General features: G+C 37.1%; 1 protein-coding gene across 1 annotated transcript in view; it reads left to right on the forward strand.

The window, feature by feature from the left end:
* BCKDHB (branched chain keto acid dehydrogenase E1 subunit beta) overlaps positions 1–17,985 on the forward strand; it is a 109,556-nt gene that overhangs the window by 70,948 nt on the left and 20,623 nt on the right. The gene's annotated exons all lie outside the window — the stretch shown is intronic.

Below are 17,985 nucleotides of genomic sequence, written 5' to 3' on the forward strand. Positions count from 1 at the left end.
TTCATTTGTCTTATGTTCTGATACCTATACCCATACAGATGTCTTGGTTAATAACTAAGAAATGCAGTAGAGGATGTGAGAAATTCAGAGGATTTTTTTTAATGTTATCATGTCATAAAGTCCAATTTACCCATGATAATTTATACATACATATTTAATTTTAGTGAACATAAGGAAGAACAAATTCTACAATGAAAATGGCAAATGATTGTAGTAGTGGCATATGTTATATGTTCAGCTGCAAAGAACTGTTGTGTTCTTTCTAGGCTGGAATAAATTCAATATTGAGCAGAGAAGTGATTTAATGAATTCATTCAGCCAAAAATTGGACAGGACACACTATTCTGTACTGTGCAAACCTCCGAAATACGTTTCTTAAAACAAGCACACACACCCCAAATCCTAAGACAGCATTTAACACTAGAAAATTAAGTGCTCAAAAATGGTGGTGGATTTTCATAAAGTCAGCCCCAGAACACACTCTCTAAAGGTGTAAACACTGAGTGTTTACATGTCCAATTAGCCCAGTCTCTATACATAACAAATATCAAAACGTCTTATTCATCTGCAGCTTAGCTTCAAGTGTCTCCAGCTTCTGTGAAGCACTTCACGAAGAAATCCACACAGGAGTGGGCATGTGGGCTAAGATAGTCCCAGCCACAGGGTTGCTTGTGCACACCCTCTCCCCTTGGCTTTGGGCACAGTGTCATTCCATGTGTGAGAGGACATGAACCAATGCCTTGCCTTCAGGTGGTGTTTCAGTCCGCCACCTGTGGCACGTCCTTCTCATAGCAAATGATTAAACTATGTTTGAATCCCACTGGTGCTGATTTGGACATGGATTTCTCCTCTATGTGATTGTGCCCCATCTACTTGGCTTTGGGTCTGTTCTGTCTAAAAAATATGGGTTGGTGTAAGCTTTTCTCATGTGCTGTGGGGCTCAAGCTGCTTCTTTACATGAAAAAGGGGACAGGAGCTTGGCAGTTTTCATAGGCACTGAAAGGAGAGGAGAACAGTAGGTGCTGCCTCACTAAAAGTCTTCTGTAAGTGAGAGAACAAGTCCAGCAGTAAGGTTTTGAGGGACTGTTCCCGGTGTATGTGGATAAATGCCCGCTCTTTTGGAGTGTGCAGCACATGCCAGGTTTGCTGCTGCAGGAGCAGAGTTCACAGATGGAAAGGATGGGTTGGAGGAGAGCTGTGTTCCCATGAATGCCTCATCATGGATAGAACAGGGAAAGCTCAAGCCAGTGATCAGCTTGTGGCTGCCTGCTTCTCCAGGCTGATATTTATGGTAGGCAAAGCCCTGCAAGATAGGCACTTTTAACAAAAGCATTCAACTGAGAAAAGAGCATTTTAAAAACTTAGGGTTAAATTGAATGCTTTCTATGGAGTTTCTTATTTTCAAGTAATGTATTGAGCAAAGATTTTTGTGACTGAAGCAAAATAACCCTTTCATGTCCTACTTTCAACTACATTGCGTGTTAGGCAGAGGGCAGCATTTCTTCCAGCTGCATCAAACTCTGTCTTCTCCTGTCAGAACTGGTTTTCCTTGCATTGGCGAGTACAGAAGTGTGCAGCCAAGTACTTTTATTTTTAATTGCAAATTCCTGAAGAGGCACAAGTTTATCCCTATTCAATACAAAGTGATAAAGTGGCAGAATATGCTGAAAGTCATGATGGTTCAGTGAAATCAAAAGTTTTAACTACTGAACAATTCAGTGCTTGATTCACCTTAATCAAGTGTAGAGTATAAACTGTTCTCTTAGTGTATCCAGTGAGGACATTTTTTCCATGTTCTGATATTTAATTTGGCATGCAAATGTTCATATGCCTGAGGCTGAGCTCCAGCATCATTGTCCTGCTGATACATCCGTGTTCATTCATTATGATTTATAACTTTAAACAATGTGTTTAGTCTTCCATATGCTAATTCTGAAAAAGACCAAAAACACGGGCGCTGAGGCAGAATTAAAATTTTCTTTTTTCTGTGCACTGCCCTCCATTTGCATTTGCATTTCCATTTCTCTAGCTATCAGGAATTCTTCTAATGGAAGGAACCTTATTGTGTTTTTACTTACTCTAAGGTAGTTTACATTTTCTTTTATGGTAGAGTTTTACATTTAATTTTAATGAAAACTGTTTTGATTAGAATCATGTTGTGATTCTAACATTTACGTTTCTGATAGCTCATGGAGCTGATAGAAATGAAATGGTTTTAATCCACATTGTGAGGAGAGCAAAAAACCCTTCTCTGAACTGCACATCCTATGTTTTCTGCTCTGTGATCCAGTAATATTTTTCCTTTTTTTTTTTTTTTTTCCCTAATACCATATTGTAGTTCAGTAAAGTCAGCATTCCAGCTGATATGTAAATACAGCTAATGATGATCTAGGAGAACATCAAGGCTATGAACTTCCATCTAGCAATTTTGGGTCCCTGATAAGCCTATTGCTCAGCAGACCTTTATATTACACCCTGTCAAATCACTGACTTGTTGATTAATGAAATTTAATATAAATAAAATTTTTTGAAATTCTGACTCTAGTCTGATAACAGATGATCTGTGACAGGGCTCTAGAATAAGGCAACTCTGCAAAGCAACTACTAATTCAAGGATATTCAACTTCTCTCCTGACTGAAAACTGAATAATACCATGTGTAACTTCTTTAATTTTGTTTGGCATTATCTTTAATTCCCACTAATTTATGAGTTGCTTTAGAAATACTATTAAGTGCTTTGAACAGCAGTTTATGATAGGGAGCCCAGGAGTCCCCTGTAAAAGTGCAATAATGACCTTTCTTTCAATTTCCAGTCCTCTGGAGCTGTAAAATCTTGGGTGGTGAAAATTGCTTAACCTTTGTCATAATTTCTCCAAATGCCTCAGTGGGATGATAGAATCCTTCACTAGCCACAGGTATAGCAACGTAAAACGTACTAAGGCATCTTGGCAAGCCATGGTAAAGAAAAAATGTGGAGGTTTTTAATTGCACTGTATGTCAGGTTTACTTTCTTAAGTAAACCATACAATCACTACCTTGTATTTTTTACTAAAAAAAATAGTTTAGTGTGTTGGTTTGGGGTTGTAAAGTTATGATTCATGCAAGTACATTCTGTTTTTTCCCTGGCCTTTCATATTTTGAATGGCTGTTAGAAATGGCCTGGCTAGACTATTAGTTTAGAGCAACAGACATAGTTCAGAGTCGCATGATTAGAGAAGAGTGGCTTGTGGCATATAAAAATCTATGCAGAATAGGGGAAAATTATAGAATAACACAGAAAAAAACTATCCTTCTATGTTAATGGCTCATTGAAGTTTTTAAAATAAAAATTAATATGTAAGGAACTTTGTCTTCTTAAATTTTCTTGCAGGTTTAATTTAATAATTACATAAAAGGCCTGTAAAACTGTGTGTGTATTTATTGATGTTTTATGTATGCTCACAAGATTAAATTATTTCAGTTCTGTGGTAAATGTATTTGTAGGAGGGGATGTAAAAGAGCCTCTTGAGCTCTTCTGAGCTTCTGTGCTCTTTCAGAGTACTGTGAATTTTATACTGTTGTTGTTGGCTACATTAAGGTTTTTAATATAGAAGACAAAATGGAGGGTGCAGTTTTGCTGCCTCAAAAAACTAGTCTAGGAGTTTCTGCTGCTTCCTTGAGAAGGGAACTGCCTGATCTCCCTGGGGTAGGCACAGCTTCTCAGTGCCCAGAGGTCAAACCTGGCTTAAAGGCTCAAATCTGGATCTACAATAGTAGGATAAGTTATGACAGTGCCAAGTTTCCATGTTTTAGGTAGGCACAGAGGAAGAAATTTTCAAATAGTCGTATTTGTCCAGCAGTCCTTTTGAATGCAAATGGCTACATGTTCATTGCAATCATGGAGGGATCTAAGAGTTACAGTGATGTAATTAAAAAGCTCCAAAAGTGATTAAAGCTAGTTAAATGCCTGAATAGCAGATGTAACCCTGGAGCTAGTTTCCAAGGGAAAAAAATGTTACAGTCAGTTACATGAGAAAAGTAACCACACTGGGAGAGAACCTTGTGTGTCCCTCTCTTCCTAGGGTCTTGTGACAAGATCTGTGCTAGAGAAGGCTCTATTCTGTAGTGTAACACCAGCAAAAGAGAGTGAGCTAAGGTACTCATAATTGTACATATAATTCATATGCTGTATATCAGCATGCCTGTGATGCTTTTTGTAGTTGTGCTGTTTGCTACTACAGTAGGATTTTGGAAGGCAGCTTTATTGAAAGAGCTGTAATAGTACTGGCACCTGTCTGCATCCTGTTGGAAATGTTTGTTACTCTTACCACACTTAACAGTGATCATGGTGAGCAGGAGACAAAGTTCCAGCCACGCACAGCACAAATCCTTCTAATGACACTTATCTCACAAGCAGAAAAGGCTGGTGAAGATTTAATGCTCATTGTAACTGCGGAAGGAAGGAAGGGCTGCTTCCCCTTTACCAAATACTGAAGTAATAATTTTATAAAATAACATTCAAAACTGAAAAAGTTTCTCTATGAAGAGCCAAACCCATCTTTTATTAATCTATATACAGAAGTTTTCTGAAGTTTCTAGAAAAGCTGATCTGTGTAGCTGTAGCTGGAATTGTTCCTCAGATACATTTGTTTGGAAATAATATTTTGTTCCCTGTCATCACTGAAGAAGTGCCTTTTATCCCTGTTCCAGCAAGCAGCATGCTCATCACCCAGCTGTGTTTTGCTGAAGCACTAAGCATGCACAAATGACTAACAGTAACTTGGGTGTCTAAGGAGTGCAAATGTCTTCTTGAATAGAGGTTTGAAGTGGGCACAGAAGTGTTTAACTTTTTCCCTATATCTAGTGAAAACATGCCATTTCTCCTGTATATTTTAAAGAAACTGCTGTCCTACATTTGGAGTAATGCAGATTAGGAAGGAATATAGATAAAATGCGACTTTCTATTCAAAACAACATTAAAAAAAGACCTGACTTCTCCCAGGGGGTGGTAGGCAACACAAGTTGCAAAGATTTAGGTCATTATGTGGATACCATATCCTCTCAATCTTCACGTATCTCTGGCATTATCAACTTGGCTCCGAGTTGCCCACAGTGAAAATGTCGGTCCTGGTGATGAAATATGTGGAATTAAGATTTCATTCTTAATACCTCATTTTTAGTATTCCACTTCTTTTACATGTCAGTGCATGGAGAGGATAGTTTGCCCTAAGAATCACCTGTTTTCTTCTTTAACTGATTGCACATGTGTACAATTGGAAAGCTCTAGTTCTTTAAAGCAAAGACTTTAGTGCTTTGCTTTTTTTGTACCTTCTTTTGTTCAGCCAACAAGGCTAGTTCTGCTGGACATTTGCAATAAGTAAATAGCTGAAAAGTGCCAAGAAATAATAAGCCAAGACTGTGAGACTGTGTTCTAATATTACAGTATTAGGAATAATATTGATGGATGTATTAAACAAGTATATCACTTTATGTTCTAGAGAGGAAACATTTAATGGTTTTGCTCTGATTTTGTTGATTTCATCAACATTAGAATCCTATATGGCTTTGTACTTTATATTACATGAATATCCAGTACTTACTGTGTATTGGGAGACCTAAATGAGTCTGTATAGCAGCCAACTGTAAGAGTAAACTTGTAGCTTGGACACACTTAATTATAAGCTCTATTATTCAAAATGAAGTACATTTTTTTGAGAGAACTCAGTGTTCCTCAACACAATGATTCAGTTCAAAATTGCACCCATGCCACATGAAATGGTAAAAGCAGCAGTAAAGAAGGAATCTTCATTATCCAGTGTGTCTTGCCTTGCTGGAAGTTTTAAAAAGCAAAGCAGTACATTTATGGGCATCGCACAACCATCTAAAAAATATTCCACAACTATGGTGGGTCTGTCACAGACAACCAGAAAGGGAAATTCTATTGCTTTAGCTTTTGGTTTTAAAGCCATTTGTGAGACTCCTCAGTCTTCTGTTTTCCAGTCCTTTTCATACAAGTTTTCTTTTTAAAGGTACCTGTTTTGTTTTTTTTTTTTCCTTTAGAAGATAACCTGTAGTTAGACTAAGAAACCTGTATTTGGTTAGCTAAATATATAGCCTGACTTAAAAAAGAAACAAAAAAACATCCATATCTGTCTCGAAGCTTACTGAAAGAGTCCTGCTTGCTTCTTTTTCTTAGTGGTTTTCATTCAAGAAAAACTGAATGAAAAATGGTTAATCTAATCTACTCTAAAATAATCTAATCTCCTAGTCCTTCCTTTTAAAGTTTATAGTCCATAGGTCATCTGGGGATGAAATGGGAGAAAAATATCATAATCACAGTGATAATCACTTTTTCATAATACTTAGCAAAATACATAATCACCTTTTCAAATGAAAGTACTGAAAGTAAAAGGAAGGGTCTATATCTAAGTTTTCTGTTCAAATGTAATTGAACCACCAAGATCAACAAGTCGTTAGTTAACTTTGGCTTAGCTAGCATTTCAAAACTTCTTTAAATAAGCTTTTCTACCTTTTGAGATATCTGATTTTTACACAGCAATTTTGCACTCATAATTGTGTGACTGAAAAGGTGTTGGGTTTTTTGTCCCTCTCTGCTCATTTATTTATTTCAGAATTTCTTTAAATTTAGAGTGCTTTAGAAATAAGAAGATAGGAAGTTGTGTGGTTTAAAAGGTTCTCTTAAAATGGATTGTAGATTTGGGAGTATCTTATTTCCTGAGGCAGCAACACTTTTGTGTCAAAAAGTGATGTGCTTCATGGTTTGCAAATTTAAATGACGAAATTTGCCTCCCCGTGGACAGAGATTGACACTTGGCTCACACATGTATTATGCCAATAGATACAGAAATCTATTATGAGAATATAATGAGAATGTTTAGAAATTGAAATAAAATTAATACTTAGAATAAAAGCTATTTTTCCTGTCCTTTCCTCTGATTTATTTCCTTACCTGTGAGCTGAACTTGCCCCTGAGCAAGCATAATTTATAGGTGGGATGGCTTGCAAAAAAGGATGGCTGAGAATTACTGCAAACTATGTTTCAGAAATCTTTCTATACTGAATTTCATGTCAGGGATGTGAACCTTTCAATCACTTAACTTTTAGAAAATTGTATGACTTCTGTGATGATGTGAATATATAATTTGAGTCTCCTGTGGTTAAAAACATGACTTTCCCAGGAATTGCTTTATTTGAAAGATGTAGATATAATAATCTCTACCACACATATAACATTTGTTGGACATAGGCATATCCACTGTAATAAAATAATAGTTGGGGTTTTTTTTTCTGTTATACTGACCATGTATTTTGTATTTTATGTGTGCAAACAGTCTAATAGAAAGTAAGCAGGAATAATTGAATAATAGTTGATGCCATGCTGAGGCTATTACTCTTTATCACTTCTTGTGAACATCACAGGTAAATACATTCTAGATAACATAATAAAACTAGCTGCTCTGAATTTCAAAGAAAATCCCACATCTCAGTTTTAAATACAGAATTATTGTGATACATGCTAGAGTTCTACTATGAGAACTCTTGAAATGCTTACAGCCAAGTGACTTCATATTGCAGAAGTGAATTTCAGGTCTGAGTTGTGGTAGTACATGATACTACTCGAATTTAAGATGAAAGAAAAATCTGCTACTGAAACTTGCATTCCAGTGTTAGTAAGTTAAACTGTGACCAGAATAAAATGTATTTCTAAGCATACAAAGGTGAATTGCCAAAGAAAATATCTTCCCTAATCTGACTGCAGCTGGTAGTTAAATAAAATTGCTGAATATCTAAAATAAAATGGTTTTACAGTGTTAAATACATTAGAATTTTGGTTTGTTATTGAAGTTCTATATGGTACCCATTTTTATAATTATGTGGGCACTTTTTCTTTAATCAGCCCCTAAAATATTTATCATGGTAGGTATATTTTACATTATTAAAACCAGGTCCTCCTCTCAGGAAAAAAAAAAAAAGGCTATTTGCGTATGTTCCAGTGCTTTAGTGCTTTACTGTGGGATGTAGTTCTGCATAAGTTAGTCCTACTCTGAGTCATGAGCTGGGAGTGCTGCTAAAAATATGATGAAGATCACTTACACCTGTGGAAGTAGATCAGATTTATTTTACTTGAAAAGCCCTGTGCAATATTTAAAATTCATTGCAAGTGTGAGATCTTGGTCCTTTATTTGTGTGCTAACAGATATTGTGCCAGCTGCAGGCAGCAGCCCTCTGCTCACTGCCTTGCGAATTACCTGGCACTTTGAGATTTAGAGGTATGAGGGCCAATTATCAGCCCTTGTGTAGCATCTATCTTAATACAGTCCTGCTTTGCAATAGTTAAGGTTAGTAGCATGAGAGGCATAAAAATAGAGCCAGTGCTTGCTGTGTATCAAAAAAAGGTAAACACTTAAAATGCTGATTGAAACCATCAGGAAGAAAGAGCTATAAAAGTTTGGGGTGACATTAGGAAAGGCTGGGCTTCATTATTTACCGGATACATAGATCTGACAAGCCATTTAATTGTGACTGAGTTACACACGTGTACATTTCCTTTACTTTCCTCTTTGCCACAAACCGAGGGAGGAAAGTCTCTTAAATTCAGCCATAGGGAGTGATATGAAGCGTGTTCTCCCTGAGAGGAAAAATACAGCCTGAGTAGTATCAAAATATCCCAAATCTGCTTTCTATCATAACTAAAGTCCTCTCTGATACGGGCTAGAATTGAGTCTCACTGGATATCACAGATGTGTTAACTTGAATAGAGCAAACAGCATAATTTTCAACAAAACCTGAAGGTGGTATCTTCTCCCTCTCCCCCCTAATATCTGTTAAGGGCTGGAAGGAAACCTCCTGTTTCTCTTAGAGAATTGTAATTTACACGCACTTCAATTGCTGGAGCCTTAACAATTTGCTTGGAAATAGCTGCACTGTGCAACAGCTTTATTCCTTGCAACTGGCAGTTTCTGCAAAGGCGTAGAGACAAATTTCTGATTGTATTCCAGGCAGCTTCACTGTTTAGGAGTCCTAGATGTTCATCATACCTTTCTCCAGTCAGCTGCAAAATTCTCTGTGTTTGCTTTTAATATTGCTGTAATTTACTAGCAGTAGATATATTAAAACATGATGCAGTTGAGGAAGATGGCTGAGATAAGGGTTTTAAATTACTATTAAGTTTGGCTTGGCAGCTGACGTGCTTAAAAGAAATCATATTGTAACATGCCTTTGTATCTCCCCTGAAAGAAGTGGCAGTGCTTGGTGCTTCCTGAAACCCTAGGGGTACACAAATCAGAAGGAAAAAGAATGGAGAAGTATGGCTGCAGATTTTACTGGCAATTTTCAAGTTTGAAAATAGTAAAAAAAATATTGTTTTGATGCTTCCAAAATGGAAGAATAACTCTTAGGTTTTTTGAATGGTAAAATATTTTTATGGTGGGTTTATTTATTTTTTTTTTTTGGTGGAAGGTTTTGTTCCTAAGTTCCTGACTGGACTAAGTTATGTGAATGATGCTGAACTGCTGGTATACATCAGTCATGAAAAATCAAACCAGTCATCACATTAAGTTTCCTATATAGGTGATTTTGTTTTCCTGTCCATTTTGACAAAACATTATTTTTAGATAACAAGAAATAAGAGTAAAAACCAATTTTTGGGGAGATACGTGCCAGCTTTTACACACTTCTTTTACTATGGTGCTTGCAAAACCCACAGGATTACAGTAGCCATTCTGCTAAAGAGTCATGTCTGTGTGTTGCCCTAAAGATGAATGTGAATTGAATTTTTGCTCCATAGTTTCTTTGGGGCTGAAAAGGATGTGTTTGTGCTACTGTTCTTCTGGACTGTTTTCCCCGCTTTCTCATTTGTACTTGGCAATGTGAGCTGCAGCTCTTGAGAAGATTATTAAGATCATTAACAGATCCTGGAGATATTTTCACAGCCGTGGCCACTCTTCTTTCCATTTTTGTGTGCCTTGGCAATGGCATGGGAGAGAAATAATGGCTTTTGATTAACAGAGAAATGCATAATCTGGTGCTCTGTGTTTATGGATTTTAAATAATCATATGTTGAAACTCAAGAGTGTTACATCAACAGAAGGCATGATACCTCTGTCACACAGTGCTGGGGACTCTGCCTACGATAGCAAAGATTGTTAATTAGAGAAAGTAGAGCAATGAGGACTTAGAATTTCCTCAGTTCTCACAGTAAATCTGTATCTGTTATTTTAGAAAGTTTTCAAATCGTAAAAGCTTTTTGCAAAAGGTTGGCCAGTGTCTAATAACCTACAGTCCTGATGTCAGTGCCTACGCAAGCAGGCTTTCTGGTTTACTTTGCACTTCCCCATATACAATGCAAACAGATAGCTAATGACTGGGTAAATACAATGGGAATGTACTTTGTGCACTGTGTGTTCTGAGCTTGAGTGTTTTGGTCTTTATTTTGTTTGCCTATTTTTATATTCTTTCACAAGCACATTTTGTAATGATGGGATATTACAGAGTTTCTGGTACAGTACAGGGGAATAATACAAGGCATGTATTGTGCTCACTCTCTTTAAATCTGAAATCTTTGCCGATGCCAATTATTTTTGGCTTTTATTCTTTTGAACTAATATAGTATGAACAGGGGTTATGTGTTATGATTCATTAGGACAAGAGTGTTCATTTAAAGCAAAAAAGAAAAAAGAGACAAAAACATAACTGTCAGACTTTGGCCTATCTGTTTTCCTTTCCTGGCTTTTAATTTATTTTTTTAATGAAAATCTATGAAAAGTCCAAATACATGAAAGAAAGGACAGTGAGAACTGAGGAAGAAGTCATTAGCCTAGAACTACTTCCAGTTGTAGTATTAACCCATGAGGATTACATGTGTCATGTAAGGGATATCATTTTCAAAACCACGAAACAAAGACATTGAAAGCAAAGTCTTTAAAACCAGTCTGATCTTGGACTTGCTAATACAGCCCAGAATGCCATTACCTTCCCTTGCTGGAAGTGCCTGATGCTACCTGTCATTTGTCTGACAGGATTTCCAACATCTTTTCCAGAGAGCTGCTTTCCAGCCAGCTGTCCTCAGCTGGCAGTGGTGCTCAGGGTGCTTGGGTGCTGGGTGTAGGGCTTGTGCTCCATGAGGTGCTTGTCATTCTGTTTCTGTGTGTGATGAGGTGCCTCTGAATAGGTGCTCCATGTCCCAGCTTATCAATCCTTTTCCTCCATGTTTGTCCCCCCTGTATTTTTGCTATGTGTGCTCCATCCCTGAAGATTGATAATAAAGTGTTGGTGAACACTGATCCCCAAGGAAAATGTCTACTAATCACCTGCCTATTAGATTTTGTTCTGCTGATCACCACCCTTTGAACCTGACTGATCCAGACAGTTTTCCACCAATGCTCATTTTTGCAACTCGTGTCTCATTCGTGTCTCTTCCTTTAGCTCGACTAAAGGAAGGCTGTTGACAGCCTTGCTGAATCCTAATAGAACAGTTTACTCTTCTCCCCTTGTCCATTTCTTTGACATCTCATGTTAGAAGGCAGTCAGATTGATCAGGCAAGATTTGTCCTTGTTTAATTCATGTTGACCATTCCCAAACAACTTTTGCTCTTAGACATGTCATTGAGGCCCCGTGGTGGTCTTGGACATGGAATCAAGAACGATTTGCTAAGTCTTTCTAGAAACTTGATATTAGGCTGACTGGCTCACAGCTGTAGATTCACATTTCTGTAGATCCTCCTTGCCCTGCCTAAAAATATGAATTAATTATATTACTCTGTAGATCATGTCCCTACTCTGTCTGATTCCTACAATCATACAGGATTTGAGGAAGAAATCACTTTTATAAATCTTTCTGTGGTACCAGGGAGTCCCTCTAAGCAAAAACCCCAATCCAGTTCAACCACCTGATTTAGTTGAAAGGTTATGCTGGGTTTTGTTTATACAGTACCCAGTGGCCTGAACAGAATAGATTGGCAGAAGTGCATGGGCTAGTCTATTCTTACATAACTAGTTTTCCTAATTAATTTAGAATATTATGGTGGAAAGAAAAGAAAACTAATGATAGCATTTCTGAAAAAAAACCCATAGCAACTCAATGCCTGGCAGTTACTGTGTCGATATGAAAAGCTGCAGTGACCATATGAGACCGGAATGCTTTTGCTATGTATTGTGTTAACATCTTTCACTACCTAAATTACCTCTTATCTGGTCCGTCAAGACCAGTCATCATCAAACAGGTCAATTTTGATTTTCTTTGAACATTCTTGTGACATACTTTAAGGTTCAAACAGTGACACTTTGAGATACTTGGAAAAGATAAGCTGAATTAATATTTTATTATTTTTGAAGGAAGGAGGGTATTTATTTTGGAAGTCTGGTAGGCTTTGTATCCTGCAGAGATGCATGGTTTTCAGCATCAGCTTTCTCTGTAGGTTTTTTTTGCACTACATTCCTTTGCAACAGCTGGAATTAGACAAAGTAGACAAATCGAACAGTGCTCAGAAGGAAATCTGGAAGATTTTCTCTCCTAGATTCCTGGTTTGTATATTGTTGGCTGATTTAGATAAAAGAGGATTTCAGTTTGGAAAGGTTGGGAGCCTGTTATGTGTTTGGAAAAATTAGCAAGAAAAGCAGCAGAGCATTGGAGCATGGGTGTCTATCTCTTATCTAGGATTGCTTGACCATATTTCTCCTGAACCCTGATGCTAGATGAGCCTTGACTACTGTTGACAAAAGGCTTTTACTTTATCTCTTACTTCTTGGTGTCACATAGTTTCCATAAAGTCTTAGTGCATGAATCCACTTTATCTTTGGGATTACTGGAAGCTATCTGTGTGAAACAGAATGGTTCTGTGTGGGGCAGTGGACTGGGTGTTCTGAAGAACAATTCAGATCTCCACACTATCAAGTTACATGACCCTGTTGCATAATTAAAGATTATTTTTTATTGGTTTTACTTACTCTCTGTTTTTAGTGTATCTTTCTTATTTTCATTTTTGCCTTTTCTCATATTCAGCATTGTTTTTAGCAGCTCTTTCAAATATTCCTGGAAGGAAAACAATCATATGGTCTAATTTACAAGAAAATATTTTAAAATGTACTAAGGAAAACCTGTAATGGTAAACTGATTTGTTTTTAACTCAGGCCATAAAAATAATTAGAGAAGCATTTTGAAGTTGCAAGTAAACCTGTTATTGTCTTAAAATGCGTTGCAGAGTGAGCAAGGGCACTCTGTAAGGGATTTTGCAGAATGCAGCACAAAGTCTTTCCATAAGTTGCAGAGGTGCAGTGAGGTAGAATGTCCCCTAAACTATGACAATATTGGCAAGTAGCTAATTGATCTTGCTGAGTCTTCTGCTCTAGGTTGATGCTCATCCATAAATATTGTGTAGTTACATTGAATTACTGCTTAACTGAGCTCCACTGTCACGTAATTTTCCTCCACTTGGCATCAGTGCAGTCAGTAAAAATGTCAACAACTGAAAATAAGTTCTTTAAATTTTGAGTTGTCATATAAAACTTGCTAGCTTCACTTACAAATAATAGCAACATATGACCTTCATAATTCTGAGAGGTGTTGATTGGTATCTGTTTATTTTGCATTACTTAAAAATTGTTTAGTAACGGTAAAAGAAAATGTTGAATTTATTACATTTATTTATTACATTTACATTTATTACAAATTTATTACATTTGTGACTGTTCTATATTCTTATGCTGTATATATCTATGCTTGACTGGGAATGTTCTCCAAAGGCAAATGTGCTGCATCTGTAATTGAAAATAAGCCAATAGTTTACATTGTACTGTGGATAGATAATTTCTTAATGCAAACTACTTTGTTAGACATAGTTTTAATTGATTAAGGTCAGATTTTTATCTATTTTTTTAATAGCAGATGAAACAGAATTTTACACAGAAGAGCTGACCCTTCTCTAAAACTGATTGATGTATGCAGAGCGTATTTAATCTCTGCTGTATCTTATATTTGATGCTAGGTTGGGATGCCTCACTTAAACTGAAGTTAGGGAGAAGTTCCACTCTTAGAGGGAGTAATAACAGACAGCTGAACTGCCTGCATAATTTACAATAGATGATTTATGAATTCCATGTCTGGTAAGAATTACATGCTGAAAATCCCTCATTTTGAGTAAAGAGTACTAATGTCATCTCTTCAGACAATTCATAAACATTCATAAGACAGCACATTGTTTTCAGGAGTACTTTTTCAGTTTTACTGTTTAAAGTTTTAGGGTTAATAAATTATGTGTGATTAGCACTTAAGGACACTCAGGTTTGTCTATTCAGAATCAAACAATTTATCTCCAGATAAATGGTTCTTTACTAAGTAAAGGACTATGGTGCTTTTTCAAAGAACAGTTGTTTATTTAGGATAATTCAGTATTTCTAATAAGATAAAGAATGTATTTAAAATTAGATTAATGTTCTTATCTCTGAAGATGTGATGTGGAGATTAGCTTTAAAATGCAGAGGTGATTAGAATTTTAACGCTGAGGACAATATCTAATAGCTGCATACCCACCCTCTGAGCTGGAAGGCAGGAAGGGGGATCCGAATGAAGATCCCATAATCCAAGGGAAATGGTCAGTGACCTCCTACACGACATAGACCCATACAGGTTTATGGGTCTGGGTGGGATCCACCCAAGGGTATTGAGTGAACTGATGGAAGTGATCACTGAGCTCTCTGAGACCTTGTTGCTCTCTGCAACTACCTGTAAGGAGCTTGTAGTCTGAGGGTTGGTCTCTCCTCCCATGTGACAAGAGGGTAGGACAAGAGGAGATAGCCTCAGGCTGCACCAGGAAAAGTTTAGGTCGGATATTAGGAAACATTTTTCCACTGAAGGATTGTCAACCATTGGAACAGGCTGCCCAGGAAAGTGGCGAAATCACTGTGGAGGTATTTAAAAGGTGTCGATGTGGCAAATTGGGAAATGGTTTAGAGGGAGACCTGGCAATGCTACATTAATGGTTGGACTCAATTATCTTAGAGGTTGTTTCCAACCCTATAAATTCTGTGATTCTGTGAACCCATTAATAAAATGTAAGTGAAGCAGAAGGACCAGCTACCCTTGAAATACCTTTGAATATATCTACATACCTCAAGATTGCTATAAAATAAGGATTCACACTTAAAAATCTCAGTGAGGGAAAATCTGTGAATAAGTACTTACAGTATCATAACCCAATCAAAATAATTATTTAAGCTGCCATAGCATCTGCCTAAAGTTCACCAGATTGTAGGAGCACCTTGTAATGGTGGCTATGAAAAGGAAGAATTAAAGGCTAAAGATATACTTTTTCTGAAGATAATTACAAAACCAGTCTCTTCCCCTATAATAGCAAATATTCAGTGGGAGGTTTGTAAGAGATATCAAACGAAATTTTCAAATCCCAGCCTTAAATTCTTAACAAAGTGGTAGTGTATCCTTTTAAACGTTACTACATACATAAAGAGTAAGCAGTAGTGTTACCCACAATACAGCTGAGAAATGTGAGTTTTAAAAGGTTTTTAAAATTACTTAAATAATAATTATCTCAGATATTAAAATACAAGTAAGTGAAACAGGTCTGTCAAAAATCTCACTTGTTTTAGTGCAGTGCTATAGATAAAATGACACTTTATCGAGTGAAAGGAAGCAGAAATTCCTTTAGATTTTTAAGTATTAGTAAGAAATACACTTAACAACATGAGCTTTATCAGTGTGGTGTGTTTCCTCAATGCCCGAGTTGTCAAATATCCTGAAACAGTGACAGAAATTTGGATTTTAGAATTGCTCTAATTCTAATTCTCCCACTAACAGTACTGGAAAGAAATAGTATTGGAGTTCAGAATAGAGTCCAAAAGGAGGACTGAGTTCAGGGGATTTCAGGAGTGTTTGCAAAGTTAAGAATTCATAAAAAGTAGATATGCAATCACGGTGGCAGTCTGCAAAATGACAGATGACATTAATTCTAGAGGACAAGCCTCTGAAGCATGAAAAAATAAGTAAATGTGATTGAAGCTCTGTAATAAAACTGGCATTACCCGTGACTTACTATCTTTAGTAATTGAACAGACTGAGAGGATTGCATACATAAAAATATTCAAAAATTGTTATTTTAAAATACAAGAGGACTGTATCAGGAAAATTATTCTGTTGAGAGTCATTCTTCCATATCATTCAGGCTTTTCCACAAACATTTGGTTACGGGAATGTGTTGCATATGGTTGTAATTATGTTTACACTTTACTGGACTTCCAATTTTTTTTTTGTTCTTCATTGTGAACACAATTTCTAGAGAATAAAAATAAGATTACAAATAAACACACTTAATTGAAACTTCAAAGACTGTCCTTAGGTTTTTGCTCAGGTTCATAAGATCTACATTGCTATGTGGGTGCCAGATTTTACAATTGAGCACATTTTACTATTCAGAATACTAAAGAATTATCTCCTGCATTTGAATATTTGAAAATCCTGATGTTTGCAATAATTTTCTCTGAAATGCCGTTGGTGTTTTGATTTTATCATGTGCTGTAACCTCTAACTACTCGGTTGGAAAAGCTGATTCAGACTTAGCAGAGCAAAGTGTTTGATCCGATTGGAACCGCTGATGGTTTTGTTTCCATAGCTGGGAAATGGTGAGCGACCCGTTACTCATTTTTCTCCTGCCAGTCTTCACCCTTGAGTATTAAGGAGAGAAAGTTCTTTCTCAGATCAGAAATGCTTAGCATTTATAGCAAGAGAGTTGAAAGTTAGGATTTTCAGCTGCAGAACATGGGTATCTATGTTTTAAACTGAGGGAGACCAGAGTTATTTCTCCCAGATGCACTTATTTCATCTAGGCACTGAGTGATGCCATAAAATGGTGAAGTCCTGGAGCCAGAGAAAAGATTTGATCTTTGATATAACACAAATATATCAGATATGTCTAATATATCAGATAAGCAGATAACCATGCTAATAGGCAAGTGTGTTACAGTGTTAAAAGCTGTTGAGCATTTCCTCATCACAGAGTATTTTTATACTTTCCTTTTGACCCTGTAGCGCTTTTTGGCAAGTGGGAGATTTTAGCGCCGGTTCTTTGCAGTTCTTTGGCTGGATAGTTTTTAGGTATTCCTCAGTGGCTCTCTTGATTTAGACATGCTCTATTGTGTCATCTGCCAGCATGATTTATTGCACTGTATGAAAAATAAAGGTTCACCTCACTATGTAGGTAACCGTCAGGATGACCAAGGCTCACGGTAATTGTGTACTCTTTGTATACTCTTTATGGCTAAGATACATTAAATTTAATGGTTATAACTCTTTGTATAAAAAGGAACTTAATTTTTGATTTAATTGTTGCTTGACTGGACAATTGTCTGAGCTGGGGTATGTGAAGGGACTGGGAAGTTTTGGTGCCGTAAGCTCTCTCTGCAGTCACAAAGCAGAAGTCTCAGTCACACAGAATGCCCAGGGTCTGCCATGCCCCGCGGGGGCCCTCTCTTCTCCTCTAACTGTGAGGAAGTTTTGGACAACTGGCTTAAACCAGATGCTGGCTCTAAAATAGCCCAGTTGAGGTTAGAAACTGCCTACTCTCTTGGACCGATTTGAGACATTTTGTTGACAAAACAGTTCTAAATTGAATATTTTACTGTCCAAATGCATCTTGAAGTCCTTTCAGGTAATACTCAACTGTGGTTGTTGCCTTTTTCCTCTGGGTAGTACACTAACACAAATTTATTCAGTGGCTTCTGAGTAACAAAACCTACTTTTAGGTGTCTTAAAACGGCCAAACCTGGCATTCAGTGTTTGCTTTGTGAGTTGAGGGACTGACTTGTACTGCCCAAGGTTGGAGAGTGACCATTAAGCCATCCCTGACTGCTCCGTGGAGGGGAGGGCTCTGTGCCCCCCGGAGATGCCCCCTTACTGTGGGGGCTCCACCCTGAGGAGCTGCCAGTCACTGCAGTGGTGCACTTACATCTTGAAATGTGTCCTGACAGAAGTGGGAATTT

Source organism: Taeniopygia guttata, chromosome 3 (assembly GCF_048771995.1).
Source record: "Taeniopygia guttata chromosome 3, bTaeGut7.mat, whole genome shotgun sequence".
Taxonomy (NCBI): domain Eukaryota; kingdom Metazoa; phylum Chordata; class Aves; order Passeriformes; family Estrildidae; genus Taeniopygia; species Taeniopygia guttata.